General features: G+C 43.1%; 1 protein-coding gene across 10 annotated transcripts in view; it reads left to right on the top strand.

Annotated features, from left to right (window-relative positions):
* fryl (furry homolog, like) overlaps positions 1–27,204 on the top strand; it is a 594,162-nt gene that overhangs the window by 63,697 nt on the left and 503,261 nt on the right. The window lies entirely within an intron of this gene.

Below are 27,204 nucleotides of genomic sequence, written 5' to 3'. Positions count from 1 at the left end.
CTGTTCTCCAATTCTGGCCTCTTGCTCAGGCAACCCTTGTTGCACCATTGGTGGCAATACCTTCAGCTGCCCAAGTCCTAAGGCCCGGAACTTCCTTCAGCTGCCCAAATCCTAAGGCCTGGAACTTCCTTTCCAAGCCCCTGCACCTCTCTCCTCCTTTATGGCACTCCTTAAAACCAACCTCCTTGACCAAGGTTTTGGCCACCTGTCCAAATATCAGAAAATGCTGGAAGTACTCAGCAGGTTAGGCAGGATCTGGGAAGAAAGAAACAGTTAATGGGTAGAATTTTATGGTCTCCTGCTGGTGGATTTGCAGGTGGGGGTGAAGTAAAATTCCTGGTGGTAGCCTTCTCATCACCCTGCCACTTACCTCTGGCCTGTCCAACCTGCCCAAAATTTTATATGGGATGTGTGAGACCTACGGTGGCCTGCCCGCCCTCACCCTAATTAGTGCCCTTAAGTTGCCAATTATTGTCCACTTCAGGCCTACATCCTGCCCACGGCCTCAATTTTGAGGCTAGTGGGCAAAGGGGATGCCTGACAGATCACCCTGCTCAGGCTTTAGGTGTGAGGGGTGGGGAGGGTGTCTTTATCAATGGCCCCCTTTTCTTATTACGTGGCCCTCCCGAAGGTCTGTCCCCTGCGGTATCTCCCCTCCCCCATACTCGGCCTCTCCAAGACCCCCATAACCCTCTCCCCATCTGGCCTTGTCTCCTCTACCTGCTGTGAGATCATCCCCACACTTACCTGGCCCTGAACTCCAGAACTTAGAAATTGGGGATTGCTTGTCCCAGTCCTGTTCAATACTGGCACTGCTCGGACTACAGAGCTGCTGCCCAATCAGATTGGCTGACGACTCTTTAAGGCAGGACTACTACCCAAGTGAGGGGTGGAAGTCTCCTCTCCAGACAATTAACACTTTTCGGAGCATCAAGTAGCTGTGGGGCTGCTGTGATTGGCGGGGTGCATCCCCTACCGACTCTTCGGGTTGTGGGGCTGGAAACCCTGCTATCCGGAAGATCCTGCCCAATGTTTCAGGTTGATGAATATCCTGCTGGAAGGTCATCAACTTGACCATAGCTGTTTCTCTCTCCCGAGATGCTGCCTGACCTGCTCAGTATTCTCAGCATTTTCTGTTTTTATTTCAGATTTCCACAGTATTTGTATTTGGCAAATAGGACTCTATTTCTTTTATCTTACTTTACATGAGTTTTATCAAGTCAACAAGTAAAAACAGAAAATTACAGCTTTTTCTTGAGAAAGTGGGGTGAATGAAACAGTCTCCCTGACAACTTGCTTGGCTAGATGCCAGGAAGTTTATAAGTGGCTCAGTCGAATTTTATCATCTAACTTTCTCATCCATTATGAGATCCCTGATCTGTTGATCAGCTATTTTGCTACAACTGGGCACATTGAGATAGGAAGTGAACATATGTTTATTCACATTGTAATGTCACATCTTGATGTTATTAGCATATGCTTTAACCTGGCTCTATTGACCTACCACCCAGCATCACAACATTGCTAGAACTGGTTTTTATTTTGCTAACCTCTTGTACTAGAAGTTATGGTTCCCCAGGCTTTTTTTCCCTTTATCAGTTTGTGCAAGGTGCTCCAATCATTCATTTAAAAATGATATCATTGCTGTGTGACCCTTGCCTGCTATTATGTGATTACAGTATCTAACTACAATTTTGTTTGGGCAAAATTAAAGATATGTGTTTAATAGAATGGAGTAAATAAACCATGTATCAAGCTCAATAAAATCGTTTATGGAAAATATTAAACTATTGATTAGAATTGTTATTTAATTTGTGTGCTCTGTATTGTATCCATATAGTCTCATGGGAACATGGGGTATTATGACGCAGCCGATGGTAAAGGCTGAGTTGTTCAAATCCCAGAGGGAAACTTGAAACAACGGTCATAACCCATTTTTGCAATTTGTATGTTTCGAGATGCAGGCTTTCAATTCAGTAGTAATAAAAACCTCGAGGTTTTTTATAAAACTAAATTAAACATTTATTAATACAAGAAAGATTGTAAATTTGTATCTACAAAATTACTGCTATAGTAACTACAAAAATCCCCTACTTAACCTGACTCTCAGTTACACCACTGCTAAGGCAACAGTAAATCTCATAGATTTAAACAAACAACTGGCAAAGCACACCCTGGACAGTCACATTCAAAATGAATTTCTTGCAGACAGCAGCTTGGGGCTTATAGGCTGGAAGCTCCTCACACATGTTGAATCTTAAAATGCTTCAACCTTACACACAATCTCCTTTATACATATCTTTCTCTTTGAATGTAAATTTTCTGTTGTATCACTAGGCTTTTAACTTTACCTCTTCTAACAATAACATCCTTTCATCCCACCAATTTTATTAGTAAGTAAATAAAGACATTGCTTTGTGTCTTCTAGCTAGGTGTAAGATTTCACCTGCAGTCTTGGTTTCTTTTAACAAATGCAAATTTGCACTTTACCTTCTACCCTCCTTATGTTTACCTAATTAACATCTCAAAACTACTATACAAAGCACCCACACTAGCTGGTTTTAATCCAATTAAGACTCACACAGGCACAGACCCCACTAGAACTCTATTTTTAAAAAAATAATTTCCAATAACACTATACACATTAATATCTCTTCGTGACAGGGGACAGGAATAAGCCATTTAGCCCCTCTAGCTTGTTCTGTCATTCAGTGAAGTAATGGTTGATCTGTGACTTAACTCCATTTCTCACCCTGTGCCCTATATCCCTTAATGCCTTTGGTTAACAAAAATCTATCAATGTCAGTTTTAAAATTAACAATTGATCCAGTATCAATTGCTATTTGTGGAAGAGAGTTCCAAACTTCAACTATTGTTTGTGTGTAGAAATCTTTCTTAATTTCAATTTTGCAAAGTCTGGCTTTAATTTTTAGACTATGCCTCTCCAGTCCTCAACTACCCTACCAGCAGAAATGCTTTCTTTCTATCTCCCGTATCTGTTGTTCTTAATACCTTAAAAACGTGGATCAAATCGCTCCTAAACCATCTAAATTCCAGGGATTACAGCCCAAGATTTGTGTAATCTCTCCTTGTAATTTATCCATTGGAGTCTGGATATCATTCTTATACGTCTACTCTGCATTCCGTTCAGGCCAGTTTATCCTTCTTGAGATGTGGTGCCTGGAACTGCTCTCAGTACTCTAGGTATGGTCCAACCAAGGCTTTATTTAGCTGAAGTATGACCTCTGCTGCCTTGTTTTCTCAATTATAAAGACCAGCATTCATTAGCAGTTTTGATTATTTTCTGTTTATAGCTTTTTGTGATTTGGCAAGTACTCTGTCCTGTCTTTTTTAGATCCAAAGTGGATGACCTCTCTTTTCTTACGTTGAAACCTATTTGCCACAGTTTTGCCCATTCACTTATTCGATTAATATCTTTGTAATGTTATGCTTCCATTAATATTGCTTACAATGCTGCCTATTTTTCTGTCATCAGCAAACTTGGAGATGTGGCTTTTTTTATCCCATTATCTAAATCATTAGCAAATATGATGAACTGTTGAAGCCTCAACACAGATTGGAGTGAGGTATCATAAGTCAGATCCTATCAATTACAGTCCTTGCCCAATATCCCTACACTTAGTCTCCTGCCACTCAGCCAGTTTCTTAATCAGGTCAATAATTTGCCTTCAGTTCCAGGAATTTCAACTTCAGCTGACAATCTCTTATGAGGGACTCTATTAAATGTCTTCTGGAAGTCCATGTAAATAACATACATAGAAATTCCATTACTTTAGCCACCAATTCAAAAAATTCAATTTGGTTCATCAGGCATGGCCCCTCTACGAATCCCAGATAGCTGAAAATTTTCAAGGTGTTCAGTCACCCTAGCACCCGCCTTAGGTAGAATATATTGGCCTTGGAGGGAAAGCAGTATAGGTATACAAGAATTAAACCTGGACTCCCAAGGGTTAAATTACAAGGAGACATTACATAAACTAGGGTTAATTATAAACTCCAGTAATTTCTCAGACAAGAAATGTTAGGCTAACTGGTTTAAAATTCCTTGTTTTATTTTCTATCATGTTCCTTAAATAGTGGAGTGAATGAATTGGACATGCACAATCTTGAGGAAACTTGGATGTTTTAATAAAGGGGAAAGAAAGCACTGAGTACTTTCAACTTTAAAAAAGAACCCTGCCCATTTATACATAAAATTTTGACTAGGGTGAACCAGAGTAATCATGTGTATATGCCACGATTTCTCTGTTGCATAGCTCTCTGCAGAATTAAAACTAACTGGTGGCTATGTATTTTCTTATATGTAGAATTCTGTCCATGTCAGGATAAAAGTTCAACTGTATGTTTCATTGCTAAATGAACAGCAGTGTAATGATTGTTACTGGACTGGTAGAAGATTAGATTAATTATTCAAAGAAAATATTTTCAAATCCCACCATGGCAGTTTGTGAATTTTATTCCAGTTTTGTTTTAAAGTCTAGAAATAATAAGCTGGTAAAAGTGGCCACAAAACTGTTGGAATTTCATAAAAATCAAGCTGGTTCACTTATGTCCTTCAGGGAAGAAAAACTGCTGTCCTTACCCAGTCCGGCCTATGTGCGAATAAAAGCAAAATACTTTGGATGCTGGAGATCTGAAACAAAGGCAAAAAGTGCTAGAAAAGCTCAGCAGGTCTGGCAGCATCTGTGGAGAAGGAAACAGAATTAATGTTTTGAGTCCAATATGACTCTTCTTCGGAACTCTATTTCTGGAACTTTGTTGTGCCACCTGTTCAAAAGCCTGTTGGGGAAAAATGGGGTATATGATTCCAAACTGATTTCCCTTCCTCATCATCCAAATTAGGGGGGTAACATCCTAAAAACAGAATATCTGATCATTATCAATTTTCTGCTTATGGCAGTTTGCTGTGAATAAATGAACATCACCTAATAAAGGAGTTATTAAAAATGAAAAAGGAGCCCTGGGAAAGCATAAAGTAGTCCTGAAAATCTAAAAGGAACCCTCAAGAAAATCAACATAGGTAATTTTATTTCTTAAAGTCCTCAAATAAAATTATTTTGACCCTGTATTAAGGGCGTCATGTATTTTGTTGCAGTCTTCCTCGGCATTACTATATCCCCCAATTTGGTGTCACCTGCAATTTAAAAATTTATGCTTTCAATTCCCGAGTCCAAATCATTTATGTAAATAGTGTACAGCTGTGGCTCCAGCACTCGGGCCACTGAACATCATTTTCCACCTTCTGACAGTCTGATTGAATGCTTCTCACTTCTCTCAGTTTTGAAACCTATATGCATGTCCAATGACCAATCGCAATCTTAAACCCCATGGCATCAAAATGTCTCTGGCACTTGTGTGAATCATTTCAGCAGCCTCTTCAGTCCAGGCACTACACTGTCTTCAGTTGTATATCCAAGTTTGCAAACTACTTCCCATTAGGGGAGAGAGTACATTATGGCACATAGAACAAGTGAGTACGCAAGACTGGCATTTAATGTCGGGAAGTCTGAGGTCATACACTTTGGATGAAAATTACAATTTAAATTAGATGCTAGTCATGGCTATAATGTAGCACAATTAAACTTTACCATGGGCAATAATGATTGTTAAAGATGTATTTAAAAAAACACGTATTACTGATAACTAATGGCTTCAAAACACTGTTTTGAGGCACATACTCTGAACCAGTTTTAGAAAACTAAGCTCCCTAAGGGCAAGCTATTGCAAGAACAAATGATGACTGAATCCTCTTTAAAATGATCTGCTTATATCTATTTTTGTATCCTGATAATGGTATGAAACATTCATTTGACTGCAAACTGTGCAGTCACTCACTGTCTAGTAGTAATGTAAGAAGCAGGACAAAGATCAGAAGAGGTAATTTTACTGTTTTCACAGATTAATTCTGATCATTTTAAAGTTCTTGAACAAGAAATTATCTGAACTTTTATGTAAACTTGGTCCTGCAAAGAGAAATCAATATTTTCTCTTTGCCAGTAAAATATTATTGCTGTAGGAAAGAAGCATAGCAACTATACCTGTGTGTTTGTTTTGTTGTATGTTAAAATTTTTGTGAGCACCTTTTAGTTTATCAGAATTGTAAACACTAAGCCTTGCTAAGATGCTTCATTCAGAGCCTGGTTTAAAAATTATACTTCCTGTACTCTATGGGCAGTATTTAATGGAGGTGGCGGGGTCTTGCTTGCCGACTGGGAGATGCCGAAAGCCTCACAGTGGCTCTTTCTGAGAAGGCCCGAGGTATTAAGTGCCTCTTAACTGGACATGTACAGGCCATCTCTGGGATCAAGGACCCTGGGTGCAGAAGTCCCGCCTGCTGAGAGCTACTGGTCAATCAGAGGCTGGCAGGTCTATTTAATGGCAGCACCACTGGAGAGGCAGCGGCTGTTGCGGGTACGACACACGCCTGAGGCCTAGGATTGTCGCTGGATCCCAGGCCACAAGTCAGTGATGGCAGGATGGGGTTTTGTGGGAGGGGTTGGGGGTGTCAGCAGCAAAGACAGGGGGATGGCTCTCAGTGGGCCTCCCCACTTCCTGTTGCTGGAGTGCCTTGATAAGGCACTGAGTGCTTTTGAACAAGGGACCCCCCTGGGAGCCCACAAGCAATCCCGCACAGGTTTGCTTGTTGTGCTTCCCACATATCAACTGCTGGGTTAATGACTTAATCAGCATGGGGCCAGGAAGGTGGCATGGTACCCACTCGGCACCCAGCCCTCCTGCCTGATTGAATACCCCCTTCCCACCACCTAACTTGCCATGGGGGAGGGCATTAAATTCCACCCTGTAAATCTGATGCTGTTTTGCCCTGTGTCGTGTAAATCTTAACATTTAATTTAATGAAATGCATGTGTATGTATATGTATAAATGCATATAATCTCCAGGTAAATTAGTATATGAAACTTTGGTAGTTAAAAACGCCCTGCTTCAGTTATCGTCTGATACCGCTGGAGTTTATTTCACGACTGATGGTATTCTGGAGTGATCAGTTTGTTCCAATTGCTACAGAGGGGCTTAGTTTAAAGCAGCTTCAGGTACTGCTATAATTAGAGCTGTTTACAATTAATTATGATTTTGCGATTTCTGTTCCGGAACTTGATAGTAATGCAAACCTATTAGCTTTTAGAGAATAATAATGTGATTACAATAAAGTAAGCATTTAAAATGTCACCTTTGATTTGAGAAAAATGGGCACAATGCTGCACAATGTGACAGCAACATAATACAATGCAGCATAATAAGTGACATTAACTATTTTACAAAATGGGTATAGTTAGACATTCAGGTATACCATACCACATATGTGTATACGGGCTTGTAGCAAACGAATGAAAAGGAAACTGCAAATTGGACTGTGAGCTGCTTTCCTGGCATGAGAAGAGCATTATATCAGAAAATGCAGGCAAGTTAAATCATACAGATTTTCAGAGGTAGTGAATGTGTTTTCTGAGTCTATGTTGAAGAGGTTTCTTTCCCTTGTCAATTTTCTCTCTTCCTGAAAGTAATAATTGTTTGGGACATGGTTCCTATGGTGACCATTTGATTCCTTGGCCAAATTACCATTATTCATATGTTAGCCATGACAATGATATAGGCAGATTAATAAGTATCATAATTGTACAAGAAGATTTTACTTTAAGTTCAGTGCCTAGATATGCACCTCAGCAGCAATTGCTCCCTAGTCCAGACCAATGAATCCAAATAATCCAGTGCCCCATGTGATTTCACTTAAACCAGGAGCTGGTACTTTCCTGGCCCGTATGCCTCGGCCATTAACTGGTTAAACTTGTTGAACTGTGGGAATGGGGAAGGAGTGGGAACAAATGACTTTATTTTTCTCAGTGGGCATGAAAGTCTGCGTCCCTCATTTTCTCAGGATTTACTGCCCATCCCTAATTGTCCTTGAGAAGGATTAGTGATCTGCTCTTTGCAATACTGAGAACACAATTACGTAAGGGCACAGGACAAAATGGATTTTTCTTCTCAACACTTGTTTGGTATACATTTGAAAGTACAGCTTTTCCAGGTTATGATTATCTTTCTTCTTATCCCTCAGGATTAATGGGATCATACTCCCAAAAAACTCATTTGGATTTAATACTCAAGTTATTGTAAGTGGCTGTTGGAAGACTGCCTAACACAATTTACTTCCAACTGAATTTCTAATTCACATTTTGCTTTGTTTGTATATTTCAATCATACAGTGTATAGGATGATATTTCATTGATTTCTGGGGGTGGTGGGGGGGACATCTGACAGATTGCTATCTGACTAGCACAGTAAACAAATGGCCAGTTCAGCGTTTGTTGCCTGAATGTTGGACAGGGAAGGGAGAGAAAACTATACTGCTGATCAGTCACAAATAGCTTCCAACACAAATATTTGCAAAGCTCTAGTTGACCCTGAAATATTTCATGCAAATATTTTTAGTATTGACGAATATAGTGTGTATACAGTCATGTGGAATGGTGTTCTTGTACTATCTTGTTCCATTTTCATCAATGAGATAAAATAGTTGCATTTTATAGTATCTTATCATGGAAGAATGCCTCAAAGTGCTTCACACAGTGAATGACTTTTTGAAAGCTCTGACTGTCGTGTAATATATTCAGGGCAAGTTGCTACAATGATTGTGCTTCTGCATTTTTTTTCCATTGATGCCATGGTTAGCAGAGAAATATTCAGGATGCTATTTAGCAAGTTGGGTCCCTTCAACATCATTAGTGTTAGCAGGCAGCTCTATGATGGCAAACAGTTAATCGTGATCCACCTGATGTATGCACTTTATTAACATTGCATATTTTTCTCTGAATTTTCCTTTCTTCCCTTTTCCTCTCTCTCCCACCACCATCTCTCCTGAAGACTGTGACTCATGTAGTGGCTTTTCTTTCAACAACAACAACTGGCATTTATGTAACACCTTTAAGGTGCTTCATGGGAGCATTATAAAACAAAATTGGACACTGTACACATAAGACATTTAAAAAATATTTGGAAATGTACTTTGTGCTATAACCTACAGGGCTGAGGACCAGAAGCTTTAAAGTGGGATTAGGCTGGATAGCTCTCTTTTGGCTGGCATAGGCAGGATGGACTGAATAACCTGCTTCTGTGTTGTAAGTTTTCTATGTTTCTAAGAAAATGTTAGGGCAGAAGACCAAAAGCTTGGTCAAAGAGCAATTTAAGCATTGTCTTGAAGAAGGAAAGAGAATTGAAGAGGTTTAGGGAAGAAATTCCAGAGCTTAGGCTATTGACAGCTGAAGACACAGCCATCAGTGGCGGAGCGATTAAAATTGGGAATGCTCAAGAGCTCAGATGACAGGAATGCAGATATCTCAGAGGATTGAGGGGTGAAACCATGGACAGATTTGTAAACAAGAATGAGAGAGAACCGTTAAAACCAAGAGGGGGTGGGCTTTATGGATCAAAAGTCATCTCCTGGCTGAAGTGGTTACTGTCACTGAATCACTAGCTTCAGGAGAGAAATAGAGAAAAGGAAAGAAAATTCATGGAAATATATATAACATATGTATATTTTAAAACTACAGCATAACAGAAGCTTTTGGGATCTCAAACTACAGAAAACACTAATCCCTGATAAGATTTTGTGAGTATCGTTCATGCTTTTTGACTCTAAATCAGGAAAACAACTAGATGACAAACATTTTTACTTTCCCAGAGTCCAAACCTGAACATGATCCTATATGTATGACAGCAGTAAAAGGTTCAATTTGCAAATTCCTGTGAAAATCCTTTACTAAGATTTCATGTTCAACAAAATTATTTACAAGCTGTCAGTGCTATATTTTGCTCCTTGAAGTGGAAGATCAAAGAAGAAAAAGAGGTACTGAAGCAACATACAGTAAACTGGGCCTGTACTCATTGGAGTTTAGAAGAATGAGAGGTGACCTTATTGAAACATTTAAGATTCTTAGGGGCTTGACAGGGTAGATGCTGAGAGGCTATTTCCCCTTGTGGGAGAGTCTAGGACCAGAGGGCGTAATCTCAGAGGAAGTGGTCGCCCATTTAAGACAGAGATTAGGAGGAATTTCTTCTCTCAGACAGTAGTGAATCTGTGGAATTCTTTACTGCAGAGGGCTGTAGAGGCCGGGTCATTAAGTATACTCAAGGCTGAGATGGACAGATTTTTGATCAGTAAGGGAGTCAAGAGTTATGGGGAAAAGGCAGGAAAGTGGAGTTGAGGATTATCAGAGGAGCCACGATCTCATTGAATGAGCAGACTCGATGGGCCGAATAGCCTACTTCTGCTCCTACATCTTATGGTCTTAAACTGTGAACCTCTACAGTAGTTCCAGAGAACTCAAAAAGATAATGTACGCTGACAACACCCAACTCTCCCTTACCACCACCCCTTCGACAACCCCACAGTTGCTAAATTAATAAACTGCTTACCTAGCACTTAGTACTACATGAGCAGACATTTCCTCCAGTTAAAAATTGGGAAGACACAAGCCATTGCCTTCAGTTCTTGTTCCAAACTCCATTCCCAAGCTATTGATTCCATCCCTCCCTTTGGCAACTTTATGAGGTTGAACCAAACTGTTCATAATCTTGGTGTCATGACCCTGAGATGATCTTCTGACCACGCATCCACACCATAACAAAAACTGTCTATTTCCACCTCTATAACATCACCCGAATTCCTTCCCTCAACCTAGCTCTCTCATTTCATTTAAGACACTCCTTAAAGTCTATGTCTTTGGCCAACCCTTTGGCCATCTGCCCTTATATCGCTTCGTGGTTCGGTGTCTAATTTTGCTTTATACTGCTCCCGTTAAATGCCTTGGGACGTTTTATTATGTTAAAGATGGAAGTTGTTATTGTTGCATTTCTAATAACTCTGAATCTCATTGTTGCCAAGAGCCTGTATAGTTTCTTTTTCTACCAAGCATGTTGTTCTGCTCCACCTACTTGCCATTCTTTTAGGAAAAACATTGTTGTTGCATTTCCATTTTTTTTTCTGTTGTCCTTTATTCGTGAATATGACCCCATGTGCTTAAATTTCGTATGTGGTATAAAACTTAGTGGATCCAAATTATTTAAATGTTTCATTTTTTAAATAATTATATGCCCCCTTAGTTTTCTCTTTTTAAGAGGATAAAGACCAGATGTGTCAATCTTTGCTCAAAATATCAGTTCTTTAAGTTCTGAGATCAACTGTGTAGCCCTTCTCTGTAACTGACTGCCTTTGTTGCTTACCTAGTAGACAGATTAAATGTCGCCAAATGGAATACAGCATATGCATTCTTGTTTGAAGCCTATTATTTATGACGAGAGTATACAATGTATCTTCGAAATTTCTTTGTCAGTTTAATGCGATGTCAAATGTGCTAGAATTGTTTGACAGTTTTTCAGTGTGTTAATGGAAAACTGGATCCAAGTTTCTAATATGTTTTCATGTTCTTCCCCACTACCCCTGCCCACTTCCTCCCATCTTCAACCCCCCGCCACCAAAAATTGTTTTTTTACATCCACAACATTTGAGTGGGCATAAAATGGCACCAAATGTTGCTTTAGATATTTCCACGTGTGATACAAGAGTATGGGCCATTGTTTTCTCCCAATGTTTTCCTTTCCTGAATGGCAGACTCTTAATGGCGTGTGACATTGTACTGCAGCTTCTTTGTACTTCCTACAAATGGTCAGTTGTGTAAATCTAGACAGTAAGTGCTGGCAGGTGATTTTTACCATCGAGGATATCATCATCACATGCAATCCTGATGTCTATACATATGCTTTCTAAAAAACGTCACTGGATATTGATGAGGGAAAGTAACTTCCTGTTTCTGGCTGATTCTCTTCCTGCTCTTTCCACTTCTCGGTTCTCCTCTGCTCTCTGTTCAGGTTCCTGTGGCAAATTGGGGACCTTCGGTGCTGCCCTATTGAGACCAACTAACAACACAGGCTAACAATTGAATCTAAGGCTTGTTGGTGTCTCTGTTTGACTGTAAACTTGGGTATATCTTTTACCCATCAAATCATCAAAGAGTTGTACATTGTGTTATAATTTATGCCCAGTTTATGCTGTCCCAGTTCAAACTGAGTAGTCAGTTGTTGCCAGTAAGCTACCCAAGCCGCTCAATGTAAATGTGCTGTATAATTTTTTTCATTTGTTTCTTTTATTTAATTATTATTTGTTTTAATTTATTCTTTCACAGGATGTGGGTGTTGCTGCTAGGCCGGCATTTATTGCCTTCTCTAATTTACAGGTGTGTCTCATTGGCAGCATTTTGAATTTAGGTTATGATAACTTTACTTCTGCTTGGCTTTTAGAGATGTATTAGTTTGCCTTTTTGGAATCACCAAGTATATCTTTTGAAGAAACAAATGGACGTCTGTAACCTTCAAGCTGTAATCTGTTTGAAAGTGAGCATACGAAATAGGAGCAGGAGCAGACCATACGGCCTCTCGAGTCTGCTCCACTATCCAGTACAATTTTGGCTGACCTTCGGCCTTGAATCCATTTTCCTGCCTGAGACCAAAAATCTGTCTGTCGCAGCCTTAAGTATATTCAATGTTGAAACCCTTTTAGCGTAGACAATTCCAAAGATTCACAACCCTTTGAGTAAAGAAATTTCTCTTCATCTTAGCCCTAAATCATTGGCCCATTATCCTGAGACTGTGTTGCTGTGTTCAAGAATCACCAGGCAGGGGAAACAACCTTTCAGTGTCTACCCTGTTGAGCCCCTTAATAATCTTAGAGGTTTCAATGAGATCACCTCTCATTCTTATAAAATTCTGGGGGCATAGGCCTATTTTATTTAGCATCTCATCATGGTCAACTCTTTCATACCAGGACCTGATCCAGTGAAACTTCGCTGTACCACCTCCAATGCGTGACTGTCCATCCTTAAATATAGAGGCCAAACTGCACACAGTACTCCAGGTGCAGTCTCACCAAAACCTATACCATTGTAGCAAGACGTACTTATTCTTGTCCTTATTGCAAGGGAATTGGAGTACAAATATGCCATTTGCCTTCCTAATTGCTTGCTGTACCGGCATGCTAAACTTTTTGTGTTCCTTGTACGAGCACACCAAAGTCCCTCTGAGCATCAACATTTACGAGTTTCACGCCTTTACAAAAATGTTCTGCTTTTCTATTTTTACTGTCAAAGTGAATAACCTCTCACTGCCACACATTATACTCCATTTGCCATCCCTGAGGGGAGGCGATGGCGTAGTGGTATTGTCACTGACTAGTATTCGAGAGACCCAGGGTAATGCTCTGGGGACCCATGTTTGAATCCCACCACGGCAGAGTTCAATAAAAATCTGGAATTAAAAGTCTGATGATGACCATGAAACCATTACCGATAGTTGTAAAAACCCATCTGGTTCACAAATGTTCTTTAGGGAAGGAAATCTGCTGTCCTCTGGCCTACATGTGACTCCATACCCATAACAATGTGGTTGACTCTTAAATGCCCTCTGAACAAGGGCAGTTAGGGATGGGCAGTAAATGCTGGCTTAGCCACATCCCATGAATGAATAATTGAAAAGAAATGCTGCCTACTCATTTAACATGAAAAGCAGCTAGTCACTCCACTAGTCACAGCCTACCAAATTGAAAATGCCCTGTTTACCCTGACTCTTTGCTTCTTGTCAACTAATCCTTTATCCATGCTAATATATTACCCTCAACTCCATGAGCCCTTGTCTTCTGTATCAACTCCATGAGCCCTTATCTTCTGTATCTTTATTTGTGACAGCTTATACTATATCTACTGGCTCCCCTTTATTTACCCTGCTCATTACATCTTCAAAAAAGACTCTAAATTTGTCAAACACCACTTCCCTTTCATAAAATTATTGACTTTGTTTGATTATTTTCGAAGTGCACTGTTAGGACTACTTCAATAATAGATTCCAGCACTTTCCCAGTGACTGGTGTCAGGCTAACTGTTCCCTGTTTTCTCTCTCTCTCCTTTCTTGTATAGTGGGGGTTACATTTGCTAATTGTGAATCCGCTGGAAATGTTCTAGAATCTAGGGAATTTTAGAAATTCATAACCAGCATATCCCTGTAGCTATCACTTTAAGAACCCTAGGATGTAGGTCATTAGGTTCTGTGGATTTGTTGGATTTTAGTCCCTTAAGTTTCTCTAATAGCAGCAGTGATGAAGTATTAATTACCTTAATTTCCTCACTCTTATTAGCCCCTTGGTTATCCTCTATTTCTGGTATGTAATTTTTGTCTTCCACTTTGAACACAGACACAAAATATTTGTTCAATGTCTTTGCAATTTGCTGGCTCCCTATGACAGATTTTCCTTTCTCTGCCTCTTTAAAAAAAATGTTTACTTTAGCTACTCTCCTTTTTAAATATTTGTGAAAGCTCTTACACTCTGTTTTTATCTTCGTGGCTAGTTTACACTCGTCCAATTTCTTTTCCTCATCAAATTTTTGGTGGCCTCTTTGCTGGCTTCGTAGAGTATTGCTGAAAAAAGAGGCTTTTTGTCTTGCACTTGTCAGGACAGGTTGCAAGAAAATACCAATGTCAGGGGAAACAACATAGTTGTACTGTATAAGAAGAGAGTGCTGATTGGTTCGCAAATGGTACTAAATTGGTTGGTATTCATCAAGTCAAAAAGATGTTCTGCCTATCACATAAATGAGTAATATGACGTATAAATTTCGGTGCCAGTGTGATGCTAGGTATGTAGGCTGTATGTTCCAACGACTGGTGGATTGTATCAAACAGCATGCCCCTTCAGCTGTTCGCCACGGGCAAGGTATGGACCGTACCCATCCAGTCCATGCTTGCAAAACTCAAAACAGAATGTCCAATGTTAGGTGTAATTCTGCGATTGGACAACATTTGATAAATAATCCTCAGTGTGCTAAGAATTATGCTGGCAATAATATGATTGTCGGTCGGCCATGCAGTGTTGTGCACTTATGTGTACAGGCAGCTACGTATATTCATACACAGGGCCCTGTTCTTTGCAGACAGAAAGAACATGTATGCACATTGTGCCTGTTTCAGCTAAATAAAATGTGATAGCCATTCACTGGCTCATTCCTCGGGGCGATGTCTTGACCAATCAGAGTCAAGCTAGCTGCCTGGTTTAAATTTCAAACAATGTCAGTCACCATCAACTGGTGCATCCTCCATGGACATGCTTTCACCAATCAGAGTCTACTTGCCAACCAATTAGCAGCCTCTTCTTATGCAGTATGAATATGTTGGGTGGAATTTTCCGAGCCTGCTCGTGGCAGGTGTGATAGGTGGCGTGCACGGAAAATATGGTGCAACCTGCTTCACGACGGTGTGAAGGCAGGTCACGATCATCCACTCAGCCCGCCAACAGTGGGCTGCGTTTCCCGCCATCGGGGGGGAGGGGAGTGAAGTGCTGCATCCTGCACACAGGCAATTGAGGTGGGGGGCAGAGTAAGCGAGGGAAGTGGCCACGCATTGGGGACACCTGCATAACCTGACTATGCCTTTGCAACTGAGACAGATCAGCCGCAGCCACCGTGATATGATTGGGGTCGGGCTCCTAGCCTGCCTGCCCATGCAAGCAACATGGAGGCACCAAAGGACCACCAAGCGCTCAATACCTTACCCTCTCATGGATGCCGGTGACCTAGCTGTATGTCTGATGACCTACAGAGACCGTAGAAGGCCAAGAAGAGAGTGACTGAGGCTCCTGGGCCGCGCAAAGGCAGGAGCAGCAACTTCAGGAAGAAGGGGCAGCAGGGGCACTCACACACGCTGTGCAGGAGGGACAGTGAGCTGTGGCTGGTCGGCGCCTAGCGACACCCAGGGTCTATAGATGCTGCCTGCCATTCCTGCAGATGACTAAGAACGAGTATCACTGACGACTGCGCATTTTAGGGACCTGGTGGCTCATATCTGCCACTTACTGCAGGACTTGGCGCCAAGGGCACATGGAGGGCATCCACTGCCAGTGGCTGTGAAAGTGACCTCGGTGTTCAATTTCTATACCAGTGGCTCCTTTCAGGGCTCCACAGGTGACCTCTGTGGGATTTCACAAACCGCCGCCCACAAATGCATCCATGAGGTCACAGATGCCATCTTCTCCATGGCATACAACTTTGTCCATTTCGCCCGGAAATGGGACAGCCAGGATGCAAAGGCCATTGGATTTGCCCTGATCTCGGGATTCCCTCAGGTACAGGGTGTGATTCACTGCACTCATGTGGAGCTCAGGTCTCCGTCACTACGTTCAGTGGACTTCATCAACTGCAAGGGCTTCCACTTACTGACCGTGCAGCTGGTATGCGACCACCAGAAACACATCCTGCAGGTGTGCGCCCGGTGTCCATGGAGTGTGTACAACGCCTACATCCTGAGTCACTCGCAGATCCCTGCAGTCTCCAGGGTCGACAGAGGTTGTGGGGTTGGCTCCTTGGGGACAAGGGCTACCTGCAGAGGCCGTGGCTGATGACACCCATGCAGCGGCCTCAGACTGCAGCAGAGCGACGCTATAATGAGGCTCATGCAGCAGCTTGCAACTTGGTGGAGCAAACCATCGGGATGCTGAAGATGCGATTCTGGTGCCTGGACCAGTCTGGTGGAGCCCTGCGATACACCGCAGAGGGTGTCCTGCATTGTCGTCATTATTGTCTGCTGTGCCCTTTACGACTTGGCGCTGCAACGGGGAGAGGAGCTGGCTGAGGAACTGCATATCTCCTCCGATGAGGACGCCGCTGACAGGGATGAGGGCGAGGGGGGTCCTCGGTGGTGACGATGACAGGGATGCGGCTCTTGCATTGGGTAGATGTGGCAGATAAGCTCAAGAGGTCCTCATAGCTGCCAGATTTGTGGAGGATGATGACGACATGTAGTGAGGTGCCCCCGTAGATCCTCACATGGCAGTTATGAAACAAAAATAAAAATACCTGGAAAAACTCAGCAGGTCTGGCAGCATCTGCGGAGAGGAACACAGTTAACGTTTCGAGTCCATATGACTCTTCAACAGAACTAAGGCAAAATAGAAAAAAGGTGAAATATAAGCTGGTTTAGGGGGAGGGGGGGTGAGGGGAGGGTAGAGCTGGATAGAGGGCCAGTGATAGATGGAGATTGCCAAAAAATGTCACAGGCAAAAGGACAAAGAGGTGTTGAAGGTGGTGATATTATCTAAGGAATGTGCTAATTAAGGGTAGAAAGCAGGACAAGCAAGGTACAGATAGCCCTAGTGGGGGTGGGGTGGGGTGAAGGGAAGGGATCGAAATAGGCTAAAAGGTAGAGATAAAACAACGGATGGAAATACATTTAAAAATAATGGAAATAGGTGGGAAAAGAAAAATCTATATAAATTATTGGTAAAAAGTGGGGGTGGGGAGGTGGATTGGAAAGGGGGTGGGGATGGAGGAGAGAGTTCATGATCTAAAGCTGTTGAACTCAGTATTCAGTCTGGAAGGCTGTAAAGTGCCTAGTCGGAAGATGAGGTGCTGTTCCTCCAGTTTGCGTTGAGCTTCACTGGAACAATGCAGCAGGCCAAGGACAGACATGTGGGCATGAGAGCAGGGTGGAGTGTTGAAATGGCAAGCGACAGGGATGTCTGGGTCATGCTTGTGGACAGACCGAAAGTGTTCCTCAAAGTGGTCACCCAGTCTGCGTCTGGTCTCTCCAATATAGAGGAAACCGCATCGGGAGCAACAAATGCAGTAGACTAAATTGAGGGAAGTGCAAGTGAAATGCTGCTTCACTTGAAAGGAGTGTTTGGGCCCTTGGACGGTGAGGAGAGGGGAAGTAAAGGGGCAGGTGTTGCACCTTCTGCGGTTGCATGGGAAGGTGCCGTGGGAGGGGGTTGAGGTGTAGGGGTCGATGGAGGAGTGGACCAGGGTGTCCCGGAGGGAATGATCACTGCGGAATGCCGCCGGGGGGAGTGAAGGGAAGATATGTTTGGTGCTGGCATCATACTGGAGTTGGTGGAAATGGCGGAGGATGATCCTTTGAATGCGGAGGCTGGTGGGGTGATAAGTGAGGACAAGGGGGACCCTATCATGGTTCTGGGAAGGAGAGGAAGGTGTGAGGGCGGATGTGCGGGAGATGGGCCGGACATGGTTGAGGGCCCTGTCAACACCGTGGGTGGAAAACCAGGTGTGAATGTTTGACTCCAGCCTGGCTTACGGCAGCGTCAATACCCTCTCAGAATGTACCAATCATGGAGATGCAGTGGAGGCCCAAATAGTCGCTCGATCGCAGGACGATGACAACATGCAGTTAGGACACTCCATAGATCATCTTATAGCCTCTGAGAATGTCTGACTCCTATCTGGCCGAGGGTAGCTCACTTGTGCTCCATGATCAGGGCCATCTCAGAGACGCAGCCATGAAACTTTAGATGCATCTGATGCTGTGTCCACCTATAGCACCTCAGCCCTTCAGGAGCTGGTGCACAGCATCACCAGTCGCAGATGGGGGCCAGCCCCACCTTAAAGGTGCTGAGAGCACTCAGAGAATGAGAGAACTCTGTGGTGCCTGCCCACTACATTCTGGCAGCAATGGCCAACACCGCCAAGGTGCAGGCATCAGTAATGTTTCCAAGGAGTGCGAGGCTGGATCAACACTTTGGTCTGAAGGCTGCACAGAGCACAGGGAAGAGGCCCTGGACTGAGACACCTGCCTTTTATCTTGTGCAGGAATGTTTCACATCTGAGTGACAAGAACACTACTCATCAGAACAAGGAGCTACAGGCAGGGAAACATTTTTAGGAGTTTTTTGACAATAATGAACAGTATGTACCAATGATCAACAGCCGAGCCCAGGCTATGTAACTACTTTTACCTAACTTTCCTAACCCTGTCGCTACGTCTTGGTGCTCCCCGGGCATCCACAGCAGAGATGGAGGCAGCCTGCTGACTGTGACGCCCTGTCTGTGATGACCTTGGCGGGCGTCCTCTGGAGGGCCACGACTAGGTGGGTCCTGGCCTGCTTTCGGGACCCTGCTGTGTGGCCTGTGGCACCCTCCTCGGCCTATGAAGGTGGAGCTGCGGAGGTCACAGGAAGATGGGATTCGATGGGCTGGTCACTCCCAGGGTCACCTGGGTGGATGGCCCCGGAGTGTGCACCTGCTGATGATCCTGCCTATGGGTACCCAAGGGCCCCTGGCTGACTCCGTGAACTGAAGGGGTAGCTGGAGTGAGATCGAGCTGCCCAGCACCCCTCTCGCGTGCACACTGTTGGAGGCTAACTATAGCATTAGGGATGGGGTTAAGCCTGTGCAGGAGTGACGTCCTAGACCAAGGTCTACATGGCGGCCGCCATCCTGCCAGTGTTGACCTCGGTGCGTTGCAATGCCGCCGCTATCACCTCAGCCTGAAGACGGACAGACTCCTCCATTGTGCCTTGCAATCTGAGGAGTGCAGCAGACATCCCTTTCTGATGTTCCCTAGCTTGCCTTTGCAGCTCCAGCGACTGTGACATGACCAAATCCAGAGGCTCGTCATCTGACTCGGACTCAGCAATGTTCTGGCCTCCAGCAATCCTCCCAAGTGCCAGGGAACTGGGAAGTCCATGCCTCCGCCTGCTGTGGACCAGAAAGTGCGATGTGCTCACCAGTTTGTGATCCCGAGGCTACTCTAAAGCTAGGTCCCGCCGAGGTGTGTGTCACTGCACTGGTGAAGGGTGTGGATGAGCGCTGTTATGGGACTTCAGGGGGGGTGCCTTCAGATTCCTCTTCAGAGGTTTCCTCAGAGCTTAATTGGAGGCCCTGGGTTATGGACTCTTTGGCTGTTTGGCAGATGTGCCTGCAAAAGCAAGGGGAGATAATTAGTGCATGGCAGTGGCTTGTGAAAGAGGACACATCACTCACGGCATGGTTGTCTGATGATGTTGCACTGCTGGATCCTCACTGTCTTTTAAAGATGGTGGCCAGTGTGATGCAACAGCAGGGCGATGGTGGGCGGGCGAATGAAAGCCCGCCAGCCGTGGAAATGCCGTGTTTCATGGGAGGGAATAAATAATAAAGCCTGCCAAATAATAATGAACCTGTCATTTTCGTCAGCAGGTAGGGCTCCATTTTACCTGCCTGCTATTGCACTTAGTGCAATTCTGGGAAAATTCCGCCCGTTGCTTCTCCTGATACTGGTATTTTCTTACGAATTGTCGTGAAGAGTGTAAGATGAAAAGCTTCAACAAAAAATGTCCCTCTTAGTCAGCAATGCTCAAGTTCTGTACTACCAATGACTATTCCCAATCTTCTGGATTGCTAACACTCTTTGCAATATTATAAGCCTCTTCTCTTAATCTCATAAGATCCTTAATTTCCTTAGTTGGCCATGGATGGGATCTTCCTTGCTGAGTTTTGTTTTTGATGGAATATATTTTTGCTGAACATTTCTAATTATTCCTATAATGTACCTCCATACCTTTCAGCCTAGTTACCCAATGAACCTTAGCCAACTCTCCCCTCACACTCAAATTTAAGTTTAAGATTTTGGTTTGACACTGGAGATGTTGCTTTCAAACTTAATATGGAATTCAGTGGTATTACCACTTTTTCCCAGCAGATCTTTTACTATGCGATTACTAACTAACCCTGCCTCATTGCACCACACTAGATCTAAAATAGCTTTATTCATAGCTGGTTCCACAACATATTGTTCTGGGAAACTGCCACAAACTCAGCTTCCATACCACCTTTGCCAGTTTGATTGGTCCAGCCTATATGAAGATTAAAGTCTTCTGTGATTATCACATTGCCTTTGTTACAAATTCCAATTATTTCTCACTTAATGCTCTGTCCAAGAGTAATACTACTATCAGAGGGCCTATAAACTATTCCCACCATTGTTTTCTGACCACCGTTATTCCTAATCTCCATACCGATTCTACTTCCTGATCTTCTGAACCAAGATCCTTTTTCATGACAGTGTTCGTCTCATTCTGTCTTCCTCATCTCAGCCTTTCGGCATATCTTTTGTATCCCTTTCTTTTTTGTACTCGTCTAAGTTTTCTTGAAGTACCTAACCTTTTAGCCTTATCTAATTCCTGTGGTAGTGAATTCCACATTCTAGCCACTGAGTAAAGAAATTTCTCCTTATTTCTGTAATGGATTTATGAATAACTCTTTTGTATTTATGGCCCCTAACCCACAAGTGAAAACATTCTCTTTGGATGCTGTCCAACCCATTGATAATTTTAAAGATGGCCAGATCATCTTGAAGTTTTCTGATTTCTAAATGAAAGAGCCCAATTTTTCCGAAAGCTGTAATCTTTCAGTTCTGTTATCGTTTCATAAATCTTTATTGCACTTTCTCAAATGCTTCTATGTTCTTTTTATGGTATAGAGACCAGAATTGTGTACGATACTTATTCTAATTGTGGCCGCCAGGATCTTGTACAAGTTTAACATGACTTCACTATTTTTGAATTCTTTACCCCTAGAACTAAATCCTTGGGCTTTGCCAGCATTGTTATTTGCTTTGCTAACCTGCAGTGCGGCTTTTAATGACTTGTTTACCTATATTCCTTGGGTTGGGCAATAAATACTAGCCTTGTTAGCAATGCCCACATCCTGAGATATGAATTTATAAAAATATTGCTGCTAATATTCACTTTTTCAATTACCGTTCATTAAATCTTTTTGACACTTGGGAAACAATTTTAATCTTAACAAGCCCCCTGTGTTTGGTTGAATTGTTAGATTTACACCCGACTCCATATTACTCTTCATGATTTCAATTGGGTGGGTTGTAAAATCAGCATTGCATCCCTCCCTGTCAGTTTCCTGAATGACATGTTAGACTTTATGGGGGAAATTTAAACCTAAGACGAAGTCTACTGTTATGCTGTTTTGCTGACTTTCAAAATGAGAAAGATCCATAGGAGGCAAGGAATAGAATAAACAGCAAAATAATCTATAAAATGCTTCTCTTTGCATTATTCTTGCCACACTTGCAAATTTAACAAGATTTCAGGGAAAGTGAAGATGTGGAAGCCAAAAAATATCTAGGCAGAAGATACTTAAAGAAACAACAATATAAGCTAGATTAATTACATTGCCTATATTGGTTTGTTTTTAGCCTTTGCATTTAATAAACTAATGACGTCACCTGTGCCATCTGTTGGTAGACATTCTAATTAGTTACAGCTGTTTTAGTTGCCATGTACAATAGGCAATTAGACAACTAAATCACATTTCTAATTTAAAACTGGCCTTGGGCGAGGAGCCATGGTGCACCTGGAGCTGGCTCTAGTAGGTAGGCCCACATATTCTTCTGCTGCCTACCCCTTCAATGCGAGTAGAACTACCCTCTACAAAACCAACTTTCTTCCCTGCAATCAACCTGAACGATGTTTCTTCCCCACCACCCCTTGCAACCCATTTTGGTATTCCTCCCCAGTGTAAGCAACTACAGAGATTTCTCTCCTCCTTGGTGTCCGTACCATTCTTACTTAGTAAATGAAATTGTACATTAGACTTTCTCCTCATGCTGCCAAATTGAAAATTTCCCATTTACTGCACTATGTATTAAAAAATTGAAATAGCTAATGGCACTGGTAGCCTTTTTTTTACAATAATCTAAAGTCATAATAAAGCTGAAATCATTTTTGTTCCTCATTGTTTGGGCTAATAGAATAGACTTGCACTTAAGAACTCTCATATTGCTCAATGTCCTAAGATGCTGCGCATACAATGCATTACTTTGAGGTTTATTAATTCTGATTATGTCGGAAAAAATGACAGCCATTTTGCATATAGAAGAATCTCTCGAACGGCAGTTAATCTCTGTTTGCTAATATTGATTGACAGGATTATTTGTTATAACATTTACGTAAATCTGGAGCTGTTTGAATAATGTTGTGGAATTTTTAACATCTATTTGGAGCACTGGAACAGAGAAATTAATGCCTCATCTAAAGGATGGAATATAGGGCAAACCAATAGGGGGAATCGGTAGTGTAGTGGTATTGTCACTGGACTGGTAATCCAGAGACCCAGGGTATAGCCCGGCAGATGGTGGAATTTGAATTCAATAAAAATCTGGAATTAAAAGTCTAATGATGACTATGAAACCATTGTCGATTGCCGTAAAAACCCATCTAGTTCACTAATGTCCTTTTAGGGAAGGAAATCTGCTGTCCTCACCTGGTCTGGCTTACATGTGACTCCAGATCAGCAGTAATGTAGGCTGACTCTTAAATGCCTTCTGAAACAGCCTAGCAAGCCACTCAGCTGTATCAAACCACTACAAAGTCAATAAAAAGGATTGAAAGCGGGCTGATCACCTGGCATCGACCTAGGCACCAGAGAAGATAATGGCAAACTCAGCCCTGCTGGCCTTACTAACGTTTGTGGGCTTGTGCCAAAATTGGGAGAGCTGTCTCACCAGACTAGTCAATAGCCTGACATAGCCATACTCATGGAACCATACCTTTACAATTCATGTCCCAGACACCACCATCACCATCCCTGGGTATGTTGTGTCCCACCAGCAGGCCAGACCCAGTAGAGGTGGCGGCACAGTGGTTTACAGTCAGGAGGGAGCTGCCCTGGGAGTCCTCAACATCGACTCCGGCCCCCATGAAGTCTCATGGCATCGGGTCAAATCACACAGTCCTTGTGGAGATGAAGTCCCATCTTCACATTGAGGATACCCTCCATTGTGTTGTGTGGCACTATCACCGTGCTAAAAAAGGATAGATTTCAAACAGCAACTCAAGGCTGGGCATCCATGAGGCACTGTGGGCCACCAGCAGCAGCAGAGTTGTACTCAAATCACAATCTGTAACCTCATGGCATAGCATACCCCCCACTCTACCATTACCACCAAGCCAGGGGATCAAACTTTGTTCAATGAAGAGTGCAGGAGGGCATGCCAGGAGCAGCACTAGGCATACCTAAAAATGAGGTGTAAAGCTGGTGAAGCTACATCACAGGATTTCTGGAAACCAAACAGCTTAAGCAGCAAGTGATAGACAGAGTTGAGCGATCTCACAACCAACGGATCAGATCTAATCTCTGCGGTTCTGCCACATCCACTCATGAATGGTGGTGGACAATTAAACAACTCACTGGAGGAGGAGGCTCCACAAGTATCCCCATCCTCAATGATGGAGGAGCCCAGCACATCAGTGCAAAGATAAGGCTGAAGCATTTGCTACAATCTTCAACCAGAAGTGCTGAGAAGATGATCGAACTCTGCCTCCTCACAGTTGCCAGTCTTCAGCCAATTCGATTCACTCCACGTGATATCGAGAAACAGTTGAAGGCACTGGACGCTGCAAAGGCTATGGGCCCTGACAATATTCCGGCAATAGCACTGAAGACTTGTGCTCCAGAACTTTCCGTACCCCTAACCAGGCTGTTCCAGTACAGCTGCAACACTGGCATCTAACCAGCTATGTGGAAAATTGCCCAGGTATGTTCTGTACTCACAAAGCAGGACAAATCCAACCCAGTCAATTACCACCTCATGAGACTGCCCTCGATCACCAGTAAAGTGATAGAAGAAGACATCAACGATGCTATCAAGCAGCACTTGCTTAGCAATAACCTGCTCACTGATGCTCAGTTTGGGCTCTTCCAGGGTCACTCAGCTCCTGAACTCATTACAGCCTTGGTCCAAACATGGGCAAATAGCTGGACTCAACAGGTGAGGTGAGAGTGATTGCCCTTGACATCAAGGCAACATTTGACCAAGTGTGGCATCCAGGAGCCCTTGCAAAATTGGAGTCAATAGGAAACAGAGGGCAAAATCTCCGCTGGTTGGAGTCATACCTAGCACAAAGGAAGTTGGATGTGGTTGTTGGAGGTCAATCATCTCAGTTCCAAGGGCATCACTGCAGGAGTTCCTCAGGATAGTGTCCTAGGGCCAACCATCTTCAGCTGCTTCATCAATAACCTTCCTTCCATCATAAGCTGAGAAGTGGGGATGTTCGCTGCTGATTGCACAATGTTCAGCACCATTCGTGACTCAGATACCGGAGTGGTCCATGTCTAAATGCAGCAAGACCTGGACAATATCCAGTCTTGGGCTGACAAGTGGCAAGTAACATTCACGTCACACAAGTGCCAGGCAGTGACCATCTCCAACAAGAGAGAATCCAACCATCGCCCCTTGACATTCAATGGCATTACTATCATTGAATCCCACACTGTCAACTTTCTGGGGGTTACCATTGACTAGAAACTGAACTGGACTAGCTGGACTAACTGGACTAGCCATATAAATATTGTGGCTATGAGAGCAGGTCAGAGGCGAGGAATTCTGCTGGGACTAACTTGCCTCCTGACTCCCCAAAGTCTGTCTGCCATCTACAAGGCACAAGTCAGGATGGTGATGGAATTCTCTCCACTTGCCTGAATGAGTGCAGCTCCAACAACACCGAAGAAGCTTGACGCCATTCAGACAAAGCAGCCCATTGATTGGCACCCCTTCCACAAACATTCACCCCCTCCACCACTGACTAACAGTGGTAGCAGTGTGTACCATCTACACTATACACTGCAGAAACTCACCAAGGCTCCTTAGGCAGCACCTTCCAAACCCACAACCACTACCATCTAGAAGGGCAAGGAGAGCAGTTACATGGGAACCCCACCACCTGGAAGTTTCCTTCCAAGCCACTCGCCATTCTGACTCGTAAATATATCGCCGTTCCTTCACTGTTGCTGCGTCAAGATCTGAAACCCCCTCCCTACATCACATGGACTGCAGCAGTTCAGGAAGGCAGCTCATCAGCACCTTCTCAAGGGCAATTAGGGTGGGCAATAAATGCCTAGCCAGCGCCGTCCATGACCTGTAAATAAATAAATAAATAAAAACAACGACGTCCTGCAGTGGCTTGAACCTATAATTTACTGAGTTAAAAGTAAGAATCCTACCAACTCAGCCAAGATGAATATTTGTCATTATTGTAAAATTTTTGGAACTTTAAATCTATGTTGTTGTAGCTCCTTTTTAAAAATATTTGTTAATGGGATGTGGGCGTTGTTGGCAAGCATTTATTGCCCATCCCTAATTGCCCATGTTCAGAGGGCATTTAAGAGTCAACTGCATTATTGGGGATCTGGAGTCAGGTTAGGACAGCAGATTTTCTTCCCTAAAGGACATTAGTGAACTAGAAGGGTTTTTATGACGATCGACAATGGTTTCATGGGTCATCATTAGACTTTTAATTCCAGATTTTTATTGAATTTAAATTCGACCGTCTACCGTGTTGGGATTCAAACCTAGGTCCTCAGAGCATTATCCTGGGTCTCTGGATTACCAGTCCAGTGACAATACCACTATGCCATCGTCTCCTGCAGATGTTTATTTCCTGTCATGGGACAGTACTTTGGACTTCCAATCCGCTAAGCCGCAGAATGATAGTTCATGGGGTTGTAACCATGATTTCCTCTGTTTGGTGTCAGACATTATTGGTACTTTTGAGATGTGTTTTTTTATTTATTTGTTCATGGGATGTGGGCATCTCTGGCTAGGCCAGCATTTATTGCCTATCCCAAATTGCCCTTGAGAAGGTGGTGGTGAGCCATGGCCTTGAACTGCTGCAGTTCATGTGGTGTAGGTACAACCACAATGCCAATGAAAGGGAGTGCCAGGATTTTGAACCAGCGACAGTGAAGAAATGGTAATATAGTTCCAAGTCAGGGTGCCATTTGGGTTGGAGGGAGACTTGCAGGTGGTGATGTTCCCATGCATCTGCTGCATTTGTCCTTCTAAGTTTTCCATTGGTAGTGACCCTATGAAGAGAGGGCAGAAAAATAAGGCAGTAAGAAATGTCCTCAACAGCCCCCCCCCCCCCCCCCTCGCTGCAGTGGTTCTCCATCATTTAATTGTTCTTTTCAAAAAGATTTACTGATGCGATTGTATAAGTTATCGTCCTTCTTCTTTTGTTATCTTAACGTTCTATCCTTATAGTCTCTGCTGTTTAAATTTGTGTGCTGCACTGTAAATTTAGATAAGTATGTGTAATGAACAGGAGTATCTTTCAACGGTTTCTGTTGCTATATATCTGCTTCCAACATGATACAATTCCCAAGAACAAAACCCGCATGGTGACCATCTCTCTCCCAAACAAAATAAAAGTTTAAACTTTATGATGTGACTTGTACATGAGAACTTGTTACAGTTGAGTCTGAAATCATTTCCACCTATATTGCCCTGCTGTCCGATGGCAAATTGCTTTCCTGACTTCCCCAGAGAAGAAAGATACAACCCTC

The sequence above is a fragment of the Cetorhinus maximus genome, chromosome 1 (assembly GCF_964194155.1).
Source record: "Cetorhinus maximus chromosome 1, sCetMax3.hap1.1, whole genome shotgun sequence".
In the NCBI taxonomy this organism is placed as follows: domain Eukaryota; kingdom Metazoa; phylum Chordata; class Chondrichthyes; order Lamniformes; family Cetorhinidae; genus Cetorhinus; species Cetorhinus maximus.
The sequence above is the reverse complement of the archived record's forward strand: the minus strand, read 5'-3'. Positions and strand labels throughout refer to the sequence as shown.